Source organism: Triturus cristatus, chromosome 12, assembly GCF_964204655.1.
Source record: "Triturus cristatus chromosome 12, aTriCri1.1, whole genome shotgun sequence".
In the NCBI taxonomy this organism is placed as follows: Eukaryota; Metazoa; Chordata; class Amphibia; order Caudata; family Salamandridae; genus Triturus; species Triturus cristatus.
In genome coordinates this window covers 112,527,290-112,550,517 of record NC_140595.1, presented here as the reverse complement: position 1 = coordinate 112,550,517, position 23,228 = coordinate 112,527,290, and the positions used below count along the sequence as shown (strand labels likewise).

Genomic DNA, 23,228 nt, shown 5'->3' with positions numbered 1-23,228 from the left:
GGAAGGAGGAAGCAGGAACCGGGAGCAGAGACAGCGACGCTGGAGAGGAGAGAGTTAAGGGGGTTTGCGCTTGGGGTGGGGGTTACTTTTGTAGGGTTTAGGGTAGTGTATAAGTAGTGTTGTAATGTTTGTGTTGTGTGGGTTTTTTTATAACGTTTTAGTGTGTTTTTTTGTAGTGTTGTTTTGTAGTGTTTGTTTAGTGTAGTGTATTAGGGTTTAGGGTAGTATAGTAGTGTTTATGTAGTGTAGTGTAGTGTTTTAGGGTTTAGGTAGTGTTGTAGTGTTTGAGTAGTGTAGTATTTTAGGGGTTAGGGTAGTCTAGTGTTTTATGGTTGAGGGAAGTGTAGTAGTGTTTGTGTAGTGTAGTGATTTAGGGTAGTGTTGTAGTGTTTGTGTAGTGTAGTGTAGTGTTTTAGGGGTTAGTGTAATGTTTTAGGGTTTAGGCTAGTGTAGTAGTGTTTGAGTAGTGTAGTGTTTCAGGGTTTAGGGTAGTGTTGTAGTTTTGTGTAGTGTAGTGTTTTTGAGTTTAGGGTAGTGTAGTGTTTTAGGGTAGTGTAGTAGTGTTTGTGTAGTTGTAGGAAGGTGGATATCTGACTATGGTTACCCCCAACTTTTTGCCTAGTGTCTAGCTGGTTTTTCGACTTAGTTGGCCTGAGATCCTGCCATTCAGGGTCTCAGGCTGTCTGCTCTCTCTTTAAAATGGACTCCATGTACCCTAGGTACATAACCAATTGGTAAGGATCACCTTATTGGACCCTGTACAGTGTACCCTAGGTACCCAGGGCATAGGTGTACCCTAGGCCTACCAGGGGCTGCAGCATGTATTATGCCACCCCTGGCCTGGCCTTCCATTTTGACACAACTGGCTGATCACTCAGCTGGGGCAAGGTCGTGTAATCACCCCTTGCTTAGGTGTAGTATTCCTATACCTAACTTACATATAGACACATGTGTACCTATCAGTCACTCCTATGGCAGGCCTTGACAATCCTGGAGGCAGAGTGCTTGGTAACATGTGAGATGGTGCTCTAGCATGAGCTGAGCCTGTCTGCAGCTTTCGGAACCTTGTCCTTATAGCTGTTCTATGATATAGCCTACCATATACTCTTAAAGTGCCTTATAATCTTAGACGGTTATGGTAACTATGGTTTGGCTTTATCGAAACATGTCGTGTAAGGTGTCTAACACTGTGGAATAATACCCCCATGCCATTTCGGGACATGAGAATATTATTCCCCCCTTCTAGAGGGAAAGACATGTTAAAATCATACTTCAACTGTTGGCCTCTGACCAAAGCCTCAGCATCACAAAATGCATGCTGCTGCCACGACACAAGTCTGACCTCCTGCAGCTGGGAGTGATCCCAGCCAGGGAGGCCTGGACAATAGGTTTCCTGCTTGGGGAGGTGCTAGCACCTCCCCAGACAGCCTTTAGTGTATTGGGGCAGGGTGGGCTGAAAGGAATGAGACATGCCTGGGGCACACAAGGTGTTCCTTGCATAGTCCAGTTCAAACCGGCGCTGGGGCACTCCAGCCCCAGCTCTGGCGCGAAACTGGACAAAGGGAAGTGGGTGTAACCACCCCCTCCCAGGTCCCACCCATAAGGCGTGACCTAGCAGGTATCCCAGCCCCCCAGATTAGTATAAGAGTGGGAGTTGGGCCTCAAGACTTTAGATTATCCTGAACCTGCAAAACTGAACAGAAACTCTGGACCTTCGACATTCGACGAAAGAAGAAGACTGAAGAATCTCCCTTGTAGCCAAGGAGTGGCTACCCTGTGCAAACAGGCACCATCAAGAGACTACCCTTTGCTTTGCGACCGTTCTACGAGGAACCGACTGCAGAGCCCGACCAGAGCCTTGACTTCCAGACTTCTCCGACCCTCATCCACCTCTGCAGCAGAGCTGAGATCCGTGGAGGCGACGAGCGACGTGGGACCGGCTACCTGGGAAAAGTGGCTAGTAACTTACAGCGCAGCTTCTGAGGTACCCTCGAAGTTGTGCACCGGGGATTGAGAAGCCCCAACCCCAAGCACCATCTGCACCGAAGATCAGCCCCCCACACTCCACGAGTCCTGCGTGGGGCCCTTCAGCATTTTCCTGCTTGCCGCGTCTGTCCGGTTGCTTGCCCGCTGGCTAGTGGCCTCTGTGACGACGCACCCTGAAATCTTCTGCGCTGGTTTGGCTCCTCCAGACTGGCTCCCGCTTCTCTGCAAAGAAGAAGCACCCCAGACCTTCCTGGTCTGCACCAGAAGCAAGTCCTTCGTTCTTCGTGGGTTCCGCTTGCCAAGGCTTGGTGAGTCCTAGTCCAACTTCGACGCCGCCGACAGCAAGAGCCTTCGTGGGACAGCTCGCCTCCTGGTCCTGGTCGTCCTCGACGCTTCCTGGTCCTCCTGGCTGCAGCGACAAGCTTCACCTTCACCTGCAATCTTCACGACATCGCCTGGTTCCTTCCTGGTTCCACGTGGTCACTGGCTAGTGACCTTGACTCTGTCCCTTCTGCTTGCAGGTTTCTTCTCTTCTTGATCCCAGCCTTGGGATCCACCGGACACTCTTCACTGACTGCCTGTCAGCATCTTTCTTCAGGCATCCATAGGAGTCGACGACGAAAACGACGCATCTTCACCCCTATGCACCCGCAGCCTGTGGGCTAGGTAACTTGGGTACTCCGGTGCTCATCAGGATAGTGACTATCCTAGTGTCTAGTTTTCAAGTCTCAACTTCCTAGCTACTCCGGAAGTGTCCTAAATCTACCGTTTTCTAAACTGTACTATTGCTATTGACTTTTACGCATTACGCGTGAGTGTTTCCACTCTGCACACGAATCCCGTGGGCCTCCCACTTCCTAACTAACGCTAGTGTAGTGTAGCCCCAGCGATTCCCTAGGCCTATTCTATTTTCGTGACAGTGGTTCTTATACCACTTACTTTTTTTTTTTTTTTTTTGAAAAACCTTTATTGACATTTCGATCATTGACAAGTATGGGCCTACAACCCCCCAGGGTCGGCCGCTAAGCAATCAGAGCAATAAGGTCAAATATAAGCACATGCGGCACCGCGGTAGCAAAATCTTCATACTTAAGATAGTTCGGCCCGGGAGCCGCGCAGGTAGGACACCAGGAGAAAAGGGGTTTTTCATTTTATAATGAAACAAAACAGTAGGATCAGGTGCCAAACAATTTCCCAACAGCGATAAAGGGCAGGCCGCATGATAGACGTTAGCAATAAACAGCAATCTGTCGAATCCATGGCGCAAACACAGGAAAGGATGGGGAAGAATATCAAAAACAGTTGCGCCTGCAGGCCCCCATACCTAACGCCCAGAGAACCCCCAGGAAACTGTGGCACACACGGAGAGACAACGGTTCACAGCAAAAGAGGCGTACCACGCTGATCCCAGAAAAGAAGAAACAAGAAGAAACGGAGAAGAAAAAGGAGGCCATGGAAAAAGAGAGGAAGACTGAGAAAGAAAAGAGTCCCCCCCCAACCCCCCACCCTGCACCTCCGCAAATGAGTATGGCCCCTCCCCCCAGCAGTGTGCCTGTCGCCCTGGAACTAGACCCGAAATATAGAAGAAACAGGGAAAAAGGAATAAGAAAGAACCCCACCAGGCGGGGGGGTGGAGAAAATATAATAAACTGGAGGAGGGCCTTCAGAACATACCCCCGGCTTCTCCCTCCCGCACAGTAAGGTATCCCAACAGCAAACAATAAGTAGCACCAAATCGACCATAACAAAAGGGGGAATGGGGAGCATTGCGCACCGAATATGCTAGTAGCTGTGTCCTGGGAGTACACAACCGTGAGTTCACCCGTCTACCAGATGACCACCCCGAGGGATCAGCCTCATCCCTGACCACTCCTGGCGATGCTGCCCATGCCTACCCCCCGACCCAGCGCCATGTCCGATGTTCCAAGGTGAAGGGATGTCCCAAAACAACCGGGAAGCGACGCACACAGGTGGGGTGGAGGTCTCAGAACGCCAACACAGTCCGCATCTCGGAGGGACATCTTTCCCAGTGCTGCCCCAGGATCTGCACTGCACACAAGGTCCGGAAAGGCTGAATCATCCAAAGTAGACAGACATTGCTGGTAAAGTCCCTGGGTCACCGGAGGTCGTGCACGGGACGAGGCCACCACCTTCCACTCGGAACCACTACCTCCGGAACAGATCAAACCCTCAGTCAGCCGATCATACGGTAGCATACTGTCCGGAGTGTACGGCTGTGCCCTAATCGCAGGGATGGCCGCGACATTATCCTCCTGTGTGCAGTGTAGGAAGTCCCCGTGTAACTGCGGACCAGCATGCCGCCATTGTCCCATCGCTGATGCCACACCGTCGATCTTACTCCCCAAGACCTCGATGCCACGAGCCAAGGAGAAATGAAGGGCACCAAGGGCCTCAAGGAGGTCGCCGTACCCCAGCACTGCTCCCCGCGGTCGCTCTGCCACCCTCCCAAAAGTCACACACTCCCAATCCTGCTGCGACCCGGTGGACAGGATAGTAGGCTGCATCGCAACAAGATGGCCGCCGGGGGAGGCCCGACTCGTATGGGGGCCGGGACCCAGGGACAAGCACCTCGGGGTCCACGTCGCTGGAGACAGGGGTCCGGGGGCAGGTACAAATTCAGCCGTTGCGTGGACTCGGGCAACAGTCGTCTCCACCAAGGACCAGCAGCCGCGAAAATCCGGGAGCAGTCTGCAAGGATCAGGGCGAGCTAGGGGCGGTGTCCGGGCAGCTCACCGTCAAAGGCAGGGGCAAACACCGAAGAGTCTGAGAACTGCACCCCCGGGCATGCCCTCGATCCACTACGCTTTAGCAACGGGAGCGGCCGTGGCGAGATGCAGGCCGGGGGCAGCACCGCTCCGGTGGACCGACTCCACCCAGTCACCACAGGCCGTTGTTGTTAAACTGCCACCCGGCCAAGGCGTCCACTCGAGGTCCCGGCTCCGGGGCTGCACGGGCCGCAAAATTCATCCGCAGATTTCTCAGGCGGTACAGTAGCCAGAAACCCCGGAGTCACACGATCGGTTGCCACTCTCCTTCACAAACACGATCCCATGGCGCAAGCTGAGGATCTAGTACAGGATATCCGTGCGGGATGCGGAGGTTCACGGAGCCGGGAATCTACGCTGCCGTCTCGGTCGCCATCTTGGCTCCTCCCTTATACCATTTACTTAGTATATGGTTTGCGTGGCCCCTAGGGCCTAACTGTATTACTTACCTGTGTGACTTAATGTATGCATAAATAAGACTGTGTTGTACTTACCTCTAATCTCATAAAGAGTGCTGAGGGTTTGCTTAGAATAAATACACTTTATTTTATATATATATCTGTTGTGGTGTCCTTTCATTTGGTATTCAAGGGATTATATATGGTATCACAGCTGGCTTCACATGCCATTCAGAGTTTAGCCTAAGACTGCTCTTGTCCATGCTACCACTAGGATAGCTCGTCTATAAGGTTGACTTTACAACCAATCACCATAAGGGTATTTGGACTGATATAAGGTGTACACTAGAACTAGTGACATCATACATCAGGCCAACTTCTCACAGTAGTGTAGTGTTTTAGGGTTTAGGGTAGAGTAGTAGTGTTGGTGTAGTGTTTTAGGGTTTAGGGTAGTGTTGTAGTGTCTGTGTGGTGTAGTGTTTTAGGGTTTAGGGTAGTGTAGTGTTTTAGGGTAGTGTAGTAGTGTTTGTGTGGTTTAGGGTAGTGTTGCAGTGTTTGAGGGTTTAGGATACTGTTGTAGAGTTTTAGAATTATAAGGTTTAAGGGTTTAGGGTAGTGTTGTAGTGTGTAGTGTAGTGTTTTAGTGTAGTGTCATGGGGTCGTGCAGGGTAGTGTAGTGTTATTGTAGGGAGAGGAACGGGGGAGGGTTGTGTAGGGGTAGGGTAGTCACTTACCTTGCAAACTTTCACCACGAGTATAGCTTTACCACGCATGCCTTTGCGTTGTAATGACATGCATGGTAAAGGCATAGTCGTGGTAAAAATTTGCGTTGCAAAGGCAATTTCGTTGTCATTGACATTGCGTAGTAATACCTGCGTTGTAATGGGATGCATGGTATTACTATGCGATGTAATGACATGCATCCATAACCGAGCTGCTGCACCTTGAGGTGCACGCTTCTGCCGGGCCTACCAGCTGATTGGGAATGCCACGTTAGCGGGTCATTACCCGCTGATGAATACATGACGATTTACCTCTCACCATAACGCAGCCTTTAGAGTAACCCCGGGTTTGCTTGATCACCCCCAAACTGCCACCCATTGTCTGCAACTGTTAAATAATGGCATAAATAGATTTAAGTAAAAAAAAAAATGCGTTATATTTTAGCCCTTGAAAATAATGTAAGGCCCTGCCTTTTGTAAATTCACATTAATAGCAAATTTTAGGAAGTTTGCTTATTACAAAGAAAGCTTTGGTCACAAGCGAGATCCTGGCTCAGCAGCTGATGAAGATTTCACTGCGCTGTGAAGAGGCTGAAGACACCAAGGCCCATGGAGGTAGCTAGGCTTGGCAGTTGGTGATGGCGCAGTGACTCAATGAGGTAGCCAGGCCCCACGCTTGGCCGTTGGTGATTGCACAATGACTCAGTGAGGTAGCCAGGCTCGTTGCTTGGCAGTTGCTGATGGCACAATGACTCCGTGAGGTAGCCAGGCCCCTCGCTTGGCAGTTAATCAGACCCTCCAGGATTTTCGCGATGTGCCAGACCTTATCTGCCATCAGGAAGGAAAGTAAATGACCCGAGACACAGAAAGCCTGACGCCTGGTTTGTAGGTTCTGGAATGCCATTTCCTATGGGATGCTTCCAGGACATCTTTGATGGGCTTCTCAGAACCTATACTAAAGCAAATGCAGGATTGCATTTCCAAGTGATAACAGCCTTCACCTGTGGGCTGCTTCCTCTGTTCCATTTCCCAGGTTGTCTATTCCAAATTGGAATACTCTGCTAAAACAGTTTCCATTGATTTAAGGCTGAAAATGAAGGATTATGAGTAAAATAAAGTGGCGCAAACATGCCACTAAATTGCCATATTTGTGCCGCTAAACTTCCATATTTGTGCCGCTAAATTTGCTAATCCATGCCGCTATATCCTGGGGGGGTCTGTCTAGGAGGGTCTAGTCGGTCTAGCTAGTATCATTGCAGAGCCATCTCTGTGCCAAAGTGTGAGAACGCACTGTACACAAGAACATGGATGGTGGGACATGCATTATGCAGACAAGAAAGTCCATGGGTGGAACTCCAAGGGAGGGGGAACAAAAGACTGGGTGAAGTATACCGACGGCATTCAGAGAGAAAGGATATTAACTGCCACTTTCAAAGCCCAAAATCTAAAATTATAAATCCACGTTATGACTTTATAAACGTTTCCATTGGGCACTCCTGTACTCTCTGGTAGCAGAAAAGGTGTAGGGCATGTGCGATTAAAAAAAAGGTACCATTGAGAATGACTAAGATGTGAAAGGAGGGGGAGGAGTCACCTCCTGTTGTGATCTTAAAAAACATAATGACTAGGGAACGGACGCGCTCTGGACTGGACAAAAGCGTGCATTTTTAATAGAAAATTCGCTTTGGTGGTCAAAGGATTGGAGGCCGCAGACGAGCGGCCGATTCCATGAGCGACTTCCAGCGTCCCCGCCCGGTGGAGGAAGTGCGTTAAGATGGAGTGTGCAAGAAGTCAGGTGGGAGGAGAGCCAGAGACGATCAACAGAAGGAGCATTATGAGCGCAGACATACTTACAAATGCACGGCATGCGCTAATCCGGTCTTCCCGGGAGCCGGCTCCGGCTGCGCGCGCACGCCGCCCTCCTCCTCAAAGCATCCGTGGGAGGCAGCCCGTGGCCGGCCGCTCCGGTGCCCCCTGGAAGACGCGAGCCACCATTTTACGGAGGCGGCACATGACAGCGGACGGCACCTTGGGCGATCCTCGCTCCCAACCTTCCTTCCCAGCGCCTGTGTGCACAGGAATCCGTCTCCTCACGTGACCTGGCAGCGAGACAAACGCTGCCACAATGCACGCTGGCTGGCACGGGGGAAACCAGAACTGGATCCCGCGCGACCCCGGCGTCCGCCACGAGGCGCAGCTGCGGCCGTGGCGTCATCCAGGATCAGACACCGGGCATTCTCTATAGGGCAGGCGGGCACTGCCCGATGGACAGTTCATTGACGGACCGACTTTCTTTTTTAGTAGTTTTGGGCCGGTTATAAAGCCATGTGGGCTGGTTTTTACTATTGTTTTCCCCAATATTGCCAATTTTTCTAGCTATACACCGCTAATGTGCGTCACTTTATTTTGGTATACCGGCCTATTGTTTGCCCCAGTCCGACCTTGACCCCACGCACAATTACTGAAGGGCCCACGTACATTTTTCTCAGCCTGGCCTTCTCGGTGATAATATAAAAGCCGTGGGCCAGGCCTGCCCACCGAAGAGTGAGAGCCCTTTTGCGCAGCAGGAACCTAGCTGAGGCCCCACAGAAAGGTCCCAGGGTGTTACTGGTATTAAGATCATATTTCAGTGTTCCTAACTGGCGCGGTTTCTTGCGGGGAAATGGTTATTGTTTTCAGGGTGGACAGGCTATGATCCTTGCCAGCGCAATTGATCATTACATGGTACAAAAACATAACTCGCAGTTCAGGATGAAAAATCAGAGCAAGCAACACACATCTGAAAGTAATTCACAAATACTGAGAACAGGGTAATCTAGCAAGGTGGGTTAATGCATCCGCTGAGGCAATCTGATTCACAGGATCAAGCATCAGCTAGGCCCAACTGCGCATTTTATCCTTACCAGGTCAGTAGGGGAATGAAAGCTATGTGGTAATACTTTCATATTTGGTTTACCCTCTAGCAGGGCTGCAAGCATGCAGAACATCTAAAAGTATTGTTGCCTGTTGATCTGCAAAACAGTAAGAGCCGGCAAAGATTGTTGTTTGACTGAAAAGTCACACCTGTTCGATTATCTTCAGCGCATCTACACATTCCGACCCAAAAGTACAGGTACAGGATCTTGAACTGGACGACACCGCAGGCAACAGATACCGCTACTAGACATTATTTATATCAGACTGGGGAATCTCCATACGAAACGCAGAACACGAGTGCATTTTACGGACGAGGACACTACTTTCCAGAAACTTCATGCACGAAAACATCGCGTGAACCCCACAAATCAACTAAAATAAGTAAGAGGGACCATCACTCCAGCCACAGAAACCCGTCAGAAATTCCAAGGAGTCAGTATCTGGGCAAGAAACTCCACCTGTGTCACTCCAACAGAAACAAGGAAAGTGTTCGGCAATGACAGACGCATTTCACCTGCTTTAGGAGTCGAAAACCCCGAGAGCTGACGTCCTTTGAATTTCTGACCTGCTCTATAGGTGAAGAAGCCTGGCCAATATTAAAAGGGCCTGTAATTAAATGGTGGTGATGTGGCAATTTAGTTTACATTTCTAGAGCTAGGTCAAGGATGCTGACGTGGCAGCTAATTGGAAGATGCTCTCAGTCAGATGTGGTACTCAAGGCGCCAAGTGCACGAACATGGCCCCTTATAGTGCGGGTCAGTATGGAGGTACCCTCGGAGCTATCTGTGCGGAGTGATCCTTGTAATGGACGTGCACGGGGTGCTTCCTACTAGCCCAGAGTTACCTTAAAAGAGTGGCACGTGGCTGTGGAGGAGTTTTTGTGATTATTGCAAGTCGGCATAATTGAGGTACACTGGGCAGAGCTTCCAATGCGAGGAACAGTCTATGCAGAGTATGGGCAGGTTTTTTGAAAGCAGGGTAGAGACGCAATCACAGAGGTGTTTAACTGGGACCATGCACTGAATTCTTAGGGTTAGCCTGGCACAGCTACACATAGGGAGAAGGGCCCCTGCAGGTGGCACCAAGGGCAGGATAAACGCTGTACGCGCGTGGACGGAGGGGCATCTGCTGAGCTGTCTCGCTTCCCAGCAAGAGCAGATGTGGTGGAAATACTCGAGGTCGCTACAGGAATGCAGTGGGAATACTCTGCGTGATGTTCAGACCTCCGCATCTATGGAGGTAAGAAGAGCAAGAGGTCTCCGCTTCCCACTCGGCAGGCTCCTTCAATGCTCATCTAGGTCGGTCATCCACCGGAGCTGCTCCTCGCCATCCCCTGCCAAGTCTGCATGCCGCTCCAGGTGCGTCGCGACAGACACCGGGCTCCTGACGTGATGTCTGAGCCCCGACTCAAGAAAGATGGGCGAGAGCGGGCGTCCGCCGGGGTGATAATGAGAGTTTACATTCCGGCTTGGAATCGCCGAGTATGTACTTAGCAAGAGCGTAAATTATGCATTTAAAAATTATCCTATTATCAGCAAACTTCACAACCAGCGACAGCAAACCGCATCCCTGGCTTTTTGCAAACCATTCAGAAGGCAGGTAGTCACAGAAAGAGTACAAGGCGCTCTCCTAGCAGATAACCACAGGAAGAGTACAAGGCGCTCTCCTGGCAGGTAGTAACAAGAAGAGTACAAGGTGCTCTCCTAGCAGATAAGCACAGGAAGAGTACAAGGCGCTCTCCTGGCAGATAACCACAGGAGGAGTATGGGGCGCTCATCTAGCAGATAACCACAGGAGGAGTACAGGGCGCTCTCCTAGCAGATGACCACAGGAGGAGTACAGGGCGCTCTCCTAGCAGATAACCACAGGAGGAGTACAGGGCACTCTCCTAGCAGATAACCACAGGAGGAGTATGGGGTGCTCTGCTAGCAGATAACCACAGGAGGACTACAGGGCGCTCTCCTAGCATATAACTACAGCAGGAGTACAGGGCGCTCTCCTGGTTGGTAGTAGTCACAGTAATAGTACAGGGCGCTCTCCTAGCAGATAACCACAGGAAGAGTACAGGGCACTCTCCTATCAGATAACCACAGGAGGAGTACAGGGCGCTCTCCTAGCAGATAACCACAGGAAGAGTACAGGGCACTCTCCTAGCAGATAACCACAGGAAGAGTACAGGGCACTCTCCTAGCAGATAACCACAGGAAGAGTACAGGGCACTCTCCTAGCAGATAACCACAGGAGTACAGGGTGCTCTCCTAGCATATAACTACAGGAAGAGCACAGTGCACTCTCCTGGCCGGTAGTAGTCACAGTAATAGTACAGGGCGCTCTCCTAGCAGATAACCACAGGAGGAGTACAGGGCACTCTCCTAGCAGATAACCACAGGAGTACGGGGCGCTCTCCTAGCAGATAACCACAGGAGGAGTATGGGGCGCTCTGCTAGCAGATAACCACAGGAGGACTACAGGGCGCTCTCCTAGCAGATAACCACAGGAGGAGTACAGGGCGCTCTCCTAGCAGATAACCACAGGAGGAGAACAGAGCACTCTCCTGGCTGGTAGTAGTCACAGGAAGAGTAAAGGGCGCTATCCTTGCAGATAACCACAGATTTAATACAGGGCCCTCTCCTGGCAAGTAGCCACAGAAAGAGTACAGGGCGGTCTCCTAGAAGATAACCACAGGAAGAGTACAGGGCGCTCTCCTGGCAGGTAGTCACAGGAAGAGTACAGGGCGCTATCCAAGCAGATAACCACAGGAGGAGTACGGGGTGCTCTCCTAGCAGATAACCACAGGAAGAGTACAGGGTGCTCTCCTGGCAGATAACCACAAAATGAGTACATGGCCCTCTCCTGGCAAGTAGCCACAGAAAGAGTACAGGGGCCTCTCCTAGCAGATAACCACAGGAGGAGTGCAGGGCGCTCTCCTGGAAGGTAGTCACAGGAAGAGTAAAGGGCGCTATCCTAGCAGATAACCACAGAAATAGTACAGGGCGCTCTCCTGGCAGGTACCCACAAAAAGAGTACAGGGCGCTCTCCTAGCAGGTGGTCACAGGAAGAGTACAGGGCGCTATCCTATCAGATAACCACAGGAAGAGTACAGGGCGCTCTCCTGGCAGGTAATCACAGGAAGAGTACAGGGCGCTCTCCTGGAAGGTAGTCACAGGAAGAGTACAGGGCGCTTTCCTAGCAGATAACCACAGGCGGAGTACAGGGCACTCTCCTGGCCGGTAATAGTCACAGGAAGAGTACAGGGCAATATCCTAGCAGATAACCACAGAATGAGTACAGGGCGCTCTCCTGGCCGGTAGTAGTCACAGGAAGAGTAAAGGGCGGTATCCTAGCAGATAACCACAGATAGATACAGGGCGCTCTCCTAGCAGATAACCACAGGAGGAGTTCAAGGGACTCTCCTGGCCGGTAGTAGTCACAGGAAGAGTACAGGGCGATATCCTAGCAGATAACCACAGAATGAGTACAGGGCGCTCTCCTGGCCGGTAGTAGTCACAGGAAGAGTAAAGGGCGATATCCTAGCAGATAACCACAGAAAGAGTACAGGGCGCTCTCCTGGCAGATAGCCACAGAAAGAGTACAGTGTGCTCTCCTAGCAGGTAGAAGTGACAGGAAGACTACAGGGCGCTCTCCTAGCAGATAACCACAAGAAGACTACAGGGCGCTCTCCTGGCAGGTAGTAGTCACAGGAAGACTACAGGGCTCTCTCCTGGCAGGTAGTCACAGGAAGAGTATATAAAACTAGAGAGAGACCCCTTTTACAAACACAAAGGGACTGGAGTACTATTAAGTAGATTGGAAATAGATTATCCCTTGGTATCTAATTAGATCAATAATTCAATCAAGACCTCGAGGAAAGAGAACGTGTGTATGATCCCGTTACTCCGCAGACACTGAAGCACATTGAGGCACAAGCTAGAGGAGGCTAGTAATGGTCAGTCCCTCGAGGTATTGGCAATGAGAAGCTGAGGACAGTGAATGAATAAGACTTGTTGCCGAATATCAAGTAAACGCCCATTAAAGCGAAAAGGGTCAATAATGATTTATAAAATACACGAAAGATTAAGCCAACCGGAAATAATAAGCCGTCAGTCGGAATTTCTCAATGAGGCTAATTTAACCGTAAGAAAATACAGCATTCATAAAGAAGGACTGACATATGGCCGATACCAGCGCCTAATAACAATAGGGGCCAGGGATCTAGAATGAGCAGGATATGCATAGTGACTAAATAATGAGAACAACAGAGAAACTTGAAACAATAATAGTCTTGAAAAAGATTGAATACTAACAAGAAACCATCGAAACGCGTTGACGCAATTGGTTGCATAATCTACGGGAATACTTTGCCTTGTATATGTTGTAAAACTAAGTACACTAAGGCTTAGTTAGCAAATTGTCCCAATTGATATGCTTTAACAATGACAAATCATAGTGTTTAATTTACTTTTCTCTCTTTGTCCATATAACTTTGTTTTGCATAATGTTTTAACTGTATTGCTTTTTATATGTATTGAGTTTTTATCAAAAAAAGATGTCACATATATTATGTGACTTTTATATGACTATAATTGTATACAATTGGTTTTAATAAAATAAGTGCTGTGATCAAATTGGAGATTTAACAGAGATATTTATTAAGAACAAAATAGGGTGTGTGTATATAGGGGACAGAATAAAGACAGGATTTATTTGGATGATTGAATTATTCTTCTCGTTAGATACCAAGGGATAATCTATTTCCAGTCACAGGAAGACTACAGGGCACTCTCCTGGCAGAAAACTACAGGAGGAGTACAGTGTGCTCTCCTGGCCGGTAGTAGTCACAGGAAGAGTACAGGGTGCTCTCCTAGCAGATAACCACAAGAAGAGTACAGGGCGCTTTCCTAGCAGATAACCACAGGAGGAGTACGGGGTCCTCTCCTGGCCGGTAGTAGTCACAGTAAGAGTAAAGGGCGATATCCTAGCAGATAACCACAGAAAGAGTACAGGGCGCTCTCCTAGCAGATAACCACAGGAAGAGTACAGGGCACTCTCCTGGCAGGTAGTCACAGTAAGAGTACAGGGCGCTCTCCTAGCAGATAACCACAGGAAGAGTACAGGGCGCTCTCCTGGCAGGTAGCCACAGGAAGAGTACAGGGCGCTCTCCAAGCAGGTAGTCACAGGACGTCTACAGGGCGCTCTCCTGGCAGGTAGTCACAGTAAGAGTACAGGGCGCTCTCCTAGCAGATAACCACAGGAAGAGTACAGGGCACTCTCCTAGCAGATAACCACAGGAGGAGTACGGGGCGCTCTCCTAGCAGATAACCACCGGAAGAGTACAGGGCACTCTCCTAGCAGATAACCACAGGAGGAGTACAGGGCGCTCTCCTGGCCTGTAGTAGTCACAGGAAGAGTACAGGGTGCTATCCTAGCAGATAACCACAGAAATAGTACAGGTCGCTCTCCTGGCAGGTAGTCACAGGAAGAGTACAGGGCTCTCTCCTAGCAGATAACCACAGGAAGAGTACAGGGCGCTCTCCTGCCAGGTAGTCACAGGAAGAGTTCAGGGCGCTCTCCTAGCAGATAACCGCAGGAGGAGTACGGGCCGCTCTCTTAGCAGATAACCACAGGAGGAGTACAGGGCGCTCTCCTACCAGATAACCACAGGAGGAGTACAGGGCGCTCTCCTAGCAGATAACCACAGGAAGAGTACAGAGCGCTCTCCTGGCCGGTAGTAGTCACAGTAAGAGTAAAGAGCGATATCCTAGCCGATAACCACAGAATGAGTACAGGCGCTCTCCTGGCAAGTAGCCACAGAAAGAGTACAGGGCGCTCTCCTGGCAGGTAGTAGTCACAGTAAGAGTAAAGGGCGCTCTCCTAGCAGATAACCACAGGAAGAGTACAGAGCGCTCTCCTGGCCGGTAGTAGTCACAGTAAGAGTAAAGAGCGATATCCTAGCCGATAACCACAGAATGAGTACAGGCGCTCTCCTGGCAAGTAGCCACAGAAAGAGTACAGGGCGCTCTCCAAGCAGGTAGTCACAGGAAGAGTACAGGGTGCTCTCCTGGCAGGTACTCAGAGTAAGAGTACAGGGTGCTCTCCTAGCAGATAACCACAGGAAGAGTACAGGGCGCTCTCCTAGCAGATAACCACAGGAAGAGTATGGGGCCCTCTCCTAGCAGATAACCACAGGAAGAGTACAGGGCACTCTCCTGGCAGATAACCACAGGAAGAGTACAGGGCACTCTCCTAGTACATAACCACAGGAAGAGTACAGGGCACTCTCCTAGTACATAACCACAGGAGGAGTACTGGACGCTCTCCTGGCCGGTAGTCACAGGAAGAGTAAAGGGCGCTATCCTAGCGGATAATCACAGAATGAGTACAGGGCGCTCTCCTGGCAAGTAGCCACAGAAAGAGTACAGGGCACTTTCCTAGAAGATAACCACAGGAAGAGTAGAGGGCGCTCTCCTAGCAGATAACCACAGGAGGAGTACAGGACGCTCTCCTGGCCGGTAGTAGTCACAGGAAGAGTACAGGGTGCTATCCTAGCAGATAACCACAGAAATAGTACAGTACAGGTCGCTCTCCTGGCAGGTAGTCACAGGAAGAGTACAGGGCTCTCTCCTAGCAGATAACCACAGGAAGAGTACAGGGCGCTCTCCTGCCAGATAACCACAGAATGAGTACAGGGCGCTCTCCTGGCAGGTAGCCATAGGAAGAGCACAGGGCACTCACCTAGCAGATAACCACAGGAAGAGTACAGGGCACTCTCCTAGCAGATAACCACAGAAGGAGTACTGGACGCTCTCCTGGCCGCTAGTCACAGGAAGAGTAAAGGGCGCTATCCTAGCAGATAATCACAGAATGAGTACAGGGCGCTCCCCTGGCAAGTAGCCACAGAAAGAGTACAGGGCGCTCTCCTAGAAGATAACCACAGGAAGAGTACAGGGCGCTCTCCTAGAAGATAACCACAAGAAGAGTAAAGTGCGCTATCATAGCACATAACCACAGAATGAGTACAGGGCGCTCTCCTGGCAGGTAGCCACAGGAAGAGTACAGGGCGCTCTCCTAGCAGATAACCACAGGAGGAGTACTGGCCGCTCTCCTAGCAGATAACCACAGGAGGAGTACAGGACGCTCTCCTGGCCGGTAGTAGTCACAGGAAGAGCACAGGGTGCTATCCTACCAGATAACCCCAGAAAGAGTACATGGCGCTCTCCTGGCAGGTAGCAACAGAAAGAGTACAGTGTGCTCTTCTAGCAGGTAGCAGTCACGGGAAGACTACAGGCGCTCTCCTAGCAGATAACCACAGGAAGACTACAGGGCGCTCTCCTGGCCGGTAGCCACAGGAAGACGACAGGGCGCTGTCCTTGTAGGTAATAGTCACAGGAAGACTACAGGGTCAGGGATGTGGAATTCCTATAGCCCGACGCCCAGGACATACTGTTTGGGGTCAAGGGCAGCAAGTTTTCATGTGTATCTTGTCCTTGGGACAAGTAGGCCCAACCCCCTGCAGCACAAACCCTTTGGCAGCCAGATTGCAGTACCATATTATGTCCCGTCCAGGAAAGGAGATTTACGGCAGTTAAGGTAATATTTGTGTCCATGTCACATGTTATTGCTGTTCAAACTTGTATTTATGGTTCATTAATGTAAAGCCTTTATTATTAGGGTTAGCACTCTAAGTAAATGTAAGCTCGGATTGCACTACTGACTGGTTTCAGTATAAAAATGTGTAGACACATTTTCAAAGTTTAGCAATATGCGGCTATGTATAATGCTCACAGAATGCTCTCTGATTAGATGCAAATATATGCAGAAGCTTGAAAGCAAGATTGAGGATTCTTTGCTTTCAAAATACAATGTTCACAAAAAATGCAAGTAGGAAAAAAATGTCACTGAACTTCTATAAAAGTTTAGGTACTATTTCTTTGCAGCATCATTTAGTAAAGTGTGTTGGGGTATGGTAGTAAGTCCCAAAAATATTCATCATGGAAAATCAATGTAACCAGTTTCAATAAGATTGTCGGAAACAAAAACCAAAAATAAACAAGCATTGGCAAAGCGAGTAGGAAGGAAATTGGTGGTCAGCCTTTTGGGTTTGTCAATGTGTGACTTGTTTTGGCATGGTGTTTGTAAACTCTTATTGGTGTGGGAGCTCACGGCCTTCACTATTATAACAAACATTGGCAAAAACATTTTTTGATCTCAAAAAGCACACATTTTCGCAGTAGTTCCTGGCACTGAATAAAACTATTTTGTGTGCCGATTTGCTCTTTGTGAAAGAGCGGAATGCTGTCACTTACAGTGAAGCCAGCTGATAGAGAGAGAGCGAGAAGCAGAATTTTAATAAACACAAAAGTTCATTACTAACGCCAGACCTAATTAGGGGCCCAGTTATTAAAGAAAGTCTCAAAAGTGCACCCATGGTATATGTCCTTACATGAAGTGCAGATATAGGTCTCTCGTGAATTCACAAGAATTTACAGAAGTAGCCCAAGAAATAATACCCCTCCAAAAATGTTTTATTTTAGCATGAGCAAATATGCGTGAGTAGATTTCCTCATGCGAAAATCTTAGTGTTTGCAAGTCCACTTTCCCTCCAATCACTTTTTCCCAACCCTGGAAGACGTTTTACATCTGCCATTGTCAGGAGTAAATTTCCAAACTTTCTCAGTATGGGAAAATATTAGAGAAGTGTTTGTGAAAACCCTTAAAGCATGCAAGTTAGTATGTCTGCACAGACTCATATGGGCAATCCAACAATGGAACTATTGCTTACCACTACCTTCAGCCCCAGTATGTAAATCTGCGGAAACGTGGCAACATAAGGGAATTGCAAGTATCCAACCCCTACTTTGGTATGAGCCCTGGCATAATCAGAGAGGCTATATCAGACCTCCTATATAATGAGCTTGCTGTCATAATTTGTCAGCGCAATACAAGGCACCAAAGGGGCATGTGGATTTAGTTACAGGGCAAGTAGATTTATGAAGCAACCTGCCTAATGAACAAGCAGATATTTTATTAAATTCCACACTCCTGAGGGTGCTCTCCTGGCAGGTAGTAGTCACAGGAAGACTACAGGGCGCTCTCCTGGCAGGTAGCCACAGAAAGATTACAGGGTGCTCTCCTAGCAGGTAGTAGTCATAGGAAGACTACAGGGCGCTATACTAGAAGATAACCACAGGAAGACTACAGGGCGCTCTACTGGCAGGTAGTAGTCACAGGAAGACTACAGGACGCTCCCCTGGCAGGTAGCCACATAAAGAGTACAGGGCACTCTCCTGCCAGGTAGCTACAGGAAGAGTACAGGGCGCTCTCCTAGCACGTAGTAGTCACAGGAAAACTACAGGGGGCTCTCCTGGCAGGTAGCCACAGGAAGAGTACAGGGCGCTCTCCTAGCAGATAACCACAGGAAGAGTACAGGCGCTCTCCTGGCAGGTAGTCACACGAAGAGTTCAGGGCGCTTTCCTGGCAGGTAGTCACAGGAAGAGTACAGTAGGAGGAGTACAGGGCGGTCTCCTGGCAGGTAGTAGTCACAGCGAAACTACAGGGCGCTCTCCTAACAGATAACCACAGAAAGAGTACATGGCGTTCTGCCAGGTAGCCACAGAAAGAGTACAGGGTGCTATCCTAGCAGGTAGTAATCACAGGAAGAGTACAGGGTGCTCTCCTAGCAGATAAACACAGAAAGAGTAGAGGGCGCTCTCCTGGCCGGTAGTAGCCAAAAGGAAGAGTACAGGGTGCTCTCCTAGCAGGTAGTAGTCACAGGAAGACTACAGGGCGTTCTCCTAGCAGATAAACACAGAAAGAGTAGAGGGCGCTCTCCTGGCCGGTAGCCACAGGAGCAGTACAAAAACCCTCCCCTGGCAGGTAGCCACAGGAGGAGTACAGAGTGCTCTCCTGGCCAGTAGTAGCAACAGGAAGAGTACAGGGCGCTCTCCTTGCCGGTAGTAGCCACATGAGGAATACAGCACGCTCTCCTAGCAGATAACCACAGGCGGAGTACAGGGCGCTCTCCTGCTGTTTCTCACGGTGCGCGCAGGTAGCCACAGAAAGAGTACAGGGTGCTCTCATGGCACGTAGACACAGGAGGAGTATAGGGCATTCTCCTGCTTTTTCTCACGGTGCAGGTAGGTAGCCACCGAAAGAGTACATGGCTCTCGCTCTCCTGGGAGGTAGTAGTCACAGCAAAACTACAGGGAGCTCTCCTAGCAGATAACCACAGAAAGAGTACATGGCGCTCTTCTGGCAGGTAGCCACAGAAAGAATACAGGGTGCTGTCCTAGCAGGTAGTAATCACAGTAAGAGTACAGGGCGTTCTCCTTGCCAGTATTAGCCAAAGGAAGAGTACAGGGTGCTCTCCTACCAGGTTGTAGTCACAGGAAGACTACAGGGCGCTCTCCTAGCAGATAAACACAGAGAGAGTACAGGGCGCTCTCCTGGTCGGTAGCCGCAGGAGGAGTACAAAGAACCTACCCTGGCAGGTAGCCACAGGAGGAGTACAGAGTGCTCTCTTGGCTGGTAGTAGCAACAGTAAGAGTACAGGGCGCTCTCCTTGCCGGTAGTAGCCACATGAGGAATACAGGACGCTCTCCTAGCAGATAACCACAGGCGGAGTACAGGGCGCTCTCCTGCTGTTTCTCCCGGTGCGCGCAGTTAGCCACAGAAAGAGTACAGGGTGCTCTCATGGCAGGTAGACACAGGAGGAGTATAGGGCACTCTCCTGCTTTTTCTCACAGTGCAGGCAGATAGCCACAGAAAGAGTACAGGGCGCTCTCCTGCTGTTTCTCACGGTGCAGGCAGGTAGCCACAGGAAGAGTACAGGGCACTCTCCTAGCAGATAACCACAGGAAGAGTACAGGGCCCTCTCCTAGCAGATAACCACAGAAAGAGTACAAGGCGCTCTCCTGGCCGGTAGTAACCACAGGAAGAGTATTAGGGCGCTCTCCTGCTGTTTCTCATGGTGCAGGCAGGTAGCCGCAGGAAGAGTACAGGGTGCTCTCCTGGCAGGTAGTAGCCACAGGAAGAGTACAGGGCGCTCTCCTGGCAGGTAGCCACAGGAGGAGTAGAAGGGCGCTCTCCTGGCAGGTAGCCACAGGAAGAGTACAGGGTGCTCTGCTGCTGCTTCTCATGGTGCAGGCAGGTAGCCATAGGAGGAATGCAGGGCGCTGATAGTAGAGACGAGCCCAGACGCCATTAACATCCTCCTGTTGCCCGTACTTAGAAAGCTGTGAGGTTACAAGCAAGCCAGGATAAGCCTCCGTATGTGATTGCCGCTTCCCTGTTGAAAGTTTCAAACGTTCGAAACTTCCACTTTTAGAGGAGACTAATTACAGAAGGACGGTACAGGCGTTCTCCACTTTCAGGGACCATACGTGGCAATTACACGAGACTACGCCTATAAGCCTCTTCCCTTTACTCAGAATATTACTACAAAAGGGCGGACTTCATCACATTTATACTGCAACGGTCTCTACGGGTTTCTTGATCATATCAGCCATTACTTCATCTAGAGTACTTAACCTGATCGCCATATAGCATCAGCGGCTTTGCACCGCTGCTGTAGCCTTTAAAAAGTCACTGGCGTAATGAAACACGTGTCGGCTGTACTTTTCTGACTGGCTGTTTTCCACCAATTAAAAATACAAGCTTCTATGAAAAACAACACTGGGCCCCGGTCCTCAAATTATTGAATGTACTAATTAATTAAGAAAAAGTGGAACCACTTTGTGGATTGTTGTAATGAGTGCTTTAAAGGGAGATGGTGCCATAAGCTAAAGGATCCAGTGGACATATTCAGATTATTCCAGTCGTGCTACCTGCACCAGGGGAAGAAAATGATGTACACAGAACTAGATATTGCTTTGTCCCATTTACCTCATTAGAGAGTACCTATCTTCAATTCCACCCCCCCCCCCCCCTCCCAACAACAACAGTTTCCAGCAATGGGATCTTTCACAGATTGACATGCGTGTATTATTACAGCTCAAGACTGGCGCCCTAATAAAACACTATACATAGCAGCAATAAAACACCCGGAGCATGCAATAGTGCTGTAACCTATTGATGTGAACGAGCTTAGAACTCCACTCATTCTAGAGTCACCTTACCTCAGAATTTTTTACCACACGTGTGAGGAATGTAAATATGACATCAATTGTGGAGAAAGAGGGAGTGTTGCATATGCAATTTTCACAAGGTACTTCCGATCAACCTTCAAGCGCCACTCGGTACTGGATGTTCAGAGTCACTTTGTACATTTGTGGTACATCTGCCATACTGCTCAGCACATGTTCAACAGAGGAACTCAGCAAACACAAAGAGATGATGGACGGAGCGCTGAAACTTTTCAGACACTCACCTCCAGTCACAGATCTGGGCTCAGTCTGTCATCGTTCTTTAGCTCACTTCGCCACCCCAGTTCAGACCCAGCCCAGGGCTCGAAAAATCCGAACAATTGTACTAGTCCTGCAGGTCTAGTACCTTGAAAAATCTCCTCGACCTAACTGCAACCTACTTGACCTCCGTCTCTGAAAGCGGAGCAAATGTGACAAGTTAAGTATTCGCTTTGTTAGCAATAAAAATGCCTTTAAATCTTGTTATCTTGTCACATTTGCTCCGTTTTTAAAGACAGAGGACAAAACTTAGTTTGTTTTCCTACTCGCCAGAAAGGGCGAGTAGGACCTAAAAATAGCTCGTCCTCATTAATTCTACCTCGCAAATGCGAGCGGGAGTGGATTTGTCGAGCCCTGCAGCCATATGCAAATCAGTCTTGACCCTGTTCCTCATGGGAACAGTCCAGCCCGAACTGCCAAGCCAGGTCTTCCCTGGACGGGAAACAAGCATTCAGGGACCGGTTTCGGGGTGACACCCCTCACCAACCAGGCTATCTTGAATCCAGTGGCAAAGTGAGCAAGGGACCCACGTCTGGGCATACCCTGCCAACTTAGGGCAAACAAAGCAAACACAAAGAGATGATGGACGGAGCGCTGAAACTTTTCAGACACTCACCCCGTTCACAGATCTGGGTGGAAACATCATCGTTCTTTAGCTCACTTGCCACCCCAGCAAAGAGTACTGTAGTTGCTTTATGCATCTGGTGTTGAATGATGTGTCCACCTTGATGGGACAATGTGTACAGCAGGCTGCAATCCAACAAGCAAAGCATCGCATAGAAAACTGCTTGGCCTTTGTTGCTGAACTGATGAAAACAGAGCTGGTCGGATCTTCTACAGTGATGGAGCACGAGGTCAAGATTGAAATTAGATCTATTAAATTCTGTAATCTTTCTGCCTATGTAGATGAATCCTCCAAATAATAGGAATATCCACTGGCACTAGAGGGTGTCAAGTAAGGCACATCTCATCCAGTTAAGGCATGGTGAAACTGCTTTCAAGTTTCCACTTGTGGGATAAATTCTGGCATCTGCTGAGTGTGTGTGATAGAAATTTTGATAAGCCAAGTAAGTGTTCTAAGAAATTTAATTCGAAGATTATGTGCTTGCATGCAGTACTAACATGCTTTTGTGCCTCTTTATCTTTACATAGAACACAGGGGCCTTAGTAAACAGAGGAGAATGTGAGGTAGAGCAGAGCCAAACATTTCAATCTCAAATCCAGTAAATGTAAGTGAATTGTCTACTCTTGAAGTGACTCGTGTTCTTTCATGGATAAAACTGGAAGGTGAATGCCCACATATTTAAGAGAGGAGTCAGTTGTGAACAGAAACTGTGGCTCTGAGAAAAAAACAGAAAAGACTGATGCTAAGATTAGGATCAAAAAGCTACTAATAAAGAGCCGACGTTGGAGTCTTAGTTCCTTCTACTTTATTTATCTAATTACCTGCTTTCTGCCACTATTGAATGTGGCAAACAGACTAGCTATGTAGGTGAGTGGCATTGTGGGATTAATGGACCAAAGCCCCAACAACGGATCAGTGAAGCCATTTCCATTGACACATAAATCATTGGCAGTATAAACTTATATTTCACATTTGGATTGTCAGAATCAAACCCCTTCCTCTCAATTTTGCTGTAGCATGTTACTCAAAATACCACATCACAGAAGGACATCTTTTCGTTTTAATATCAAGCCTCATAGTAATAGAAATCGCGGCCCTTCTTTTTTGCCTTTCATGCTCCCTGTAAAGATACATAATGCTTTCAGCAGCCAGTCATCCAAATAAAGGAAAACAAAGTGCTTTTAGTGCCATAGGTGCAATTGGGCCTTCACACGTCAAATCTATTCCTAGTGTCAATCTGAGGCCAAAGGGAGACATTCAAAACTTGTGTTCATTCATCGCATGTGTACTTTCGATGCATCCAGAATAACTGCCTTTTCAGGAACTTACTATGGGGCAGCGGATCTTAAATGGCTTCACGTTCTCAGATTTGACTTCAGCTGAAAGTAACTGGAGTA

General features: G+C 49.1%; 1 protein-coding gene across 5 annotated transcripts in view; it reads right to left on the bottom strand.

Annotated features, from left to right (window-relative positions):
- GATAD2B (GATA zinc finger domain containing 2B) overlaps window positions 1-23,228 on the bottom strand; it is a 253,232-nt gene that overhangs the window by 140,164 nt on the left and 89,840 nt on the right. The window contains exon 1 of one of the 5 annotated variants that reach the window (XM_085638456.1): window positions 7,747-8,099. The exons of 3 other annotated variants lie outside the window; for them this stretch is intronic. The gene's annotated coding sequence lies outside the window, so the exon portion shown is untranslated. Of the gene's footprint in view, window positions 1-7,746; window positions 8,100-23,228 lie in introns of those variants that run through there. One more of the 5 variants, XM_085638457.1, reaches the window with a different exon arrangement.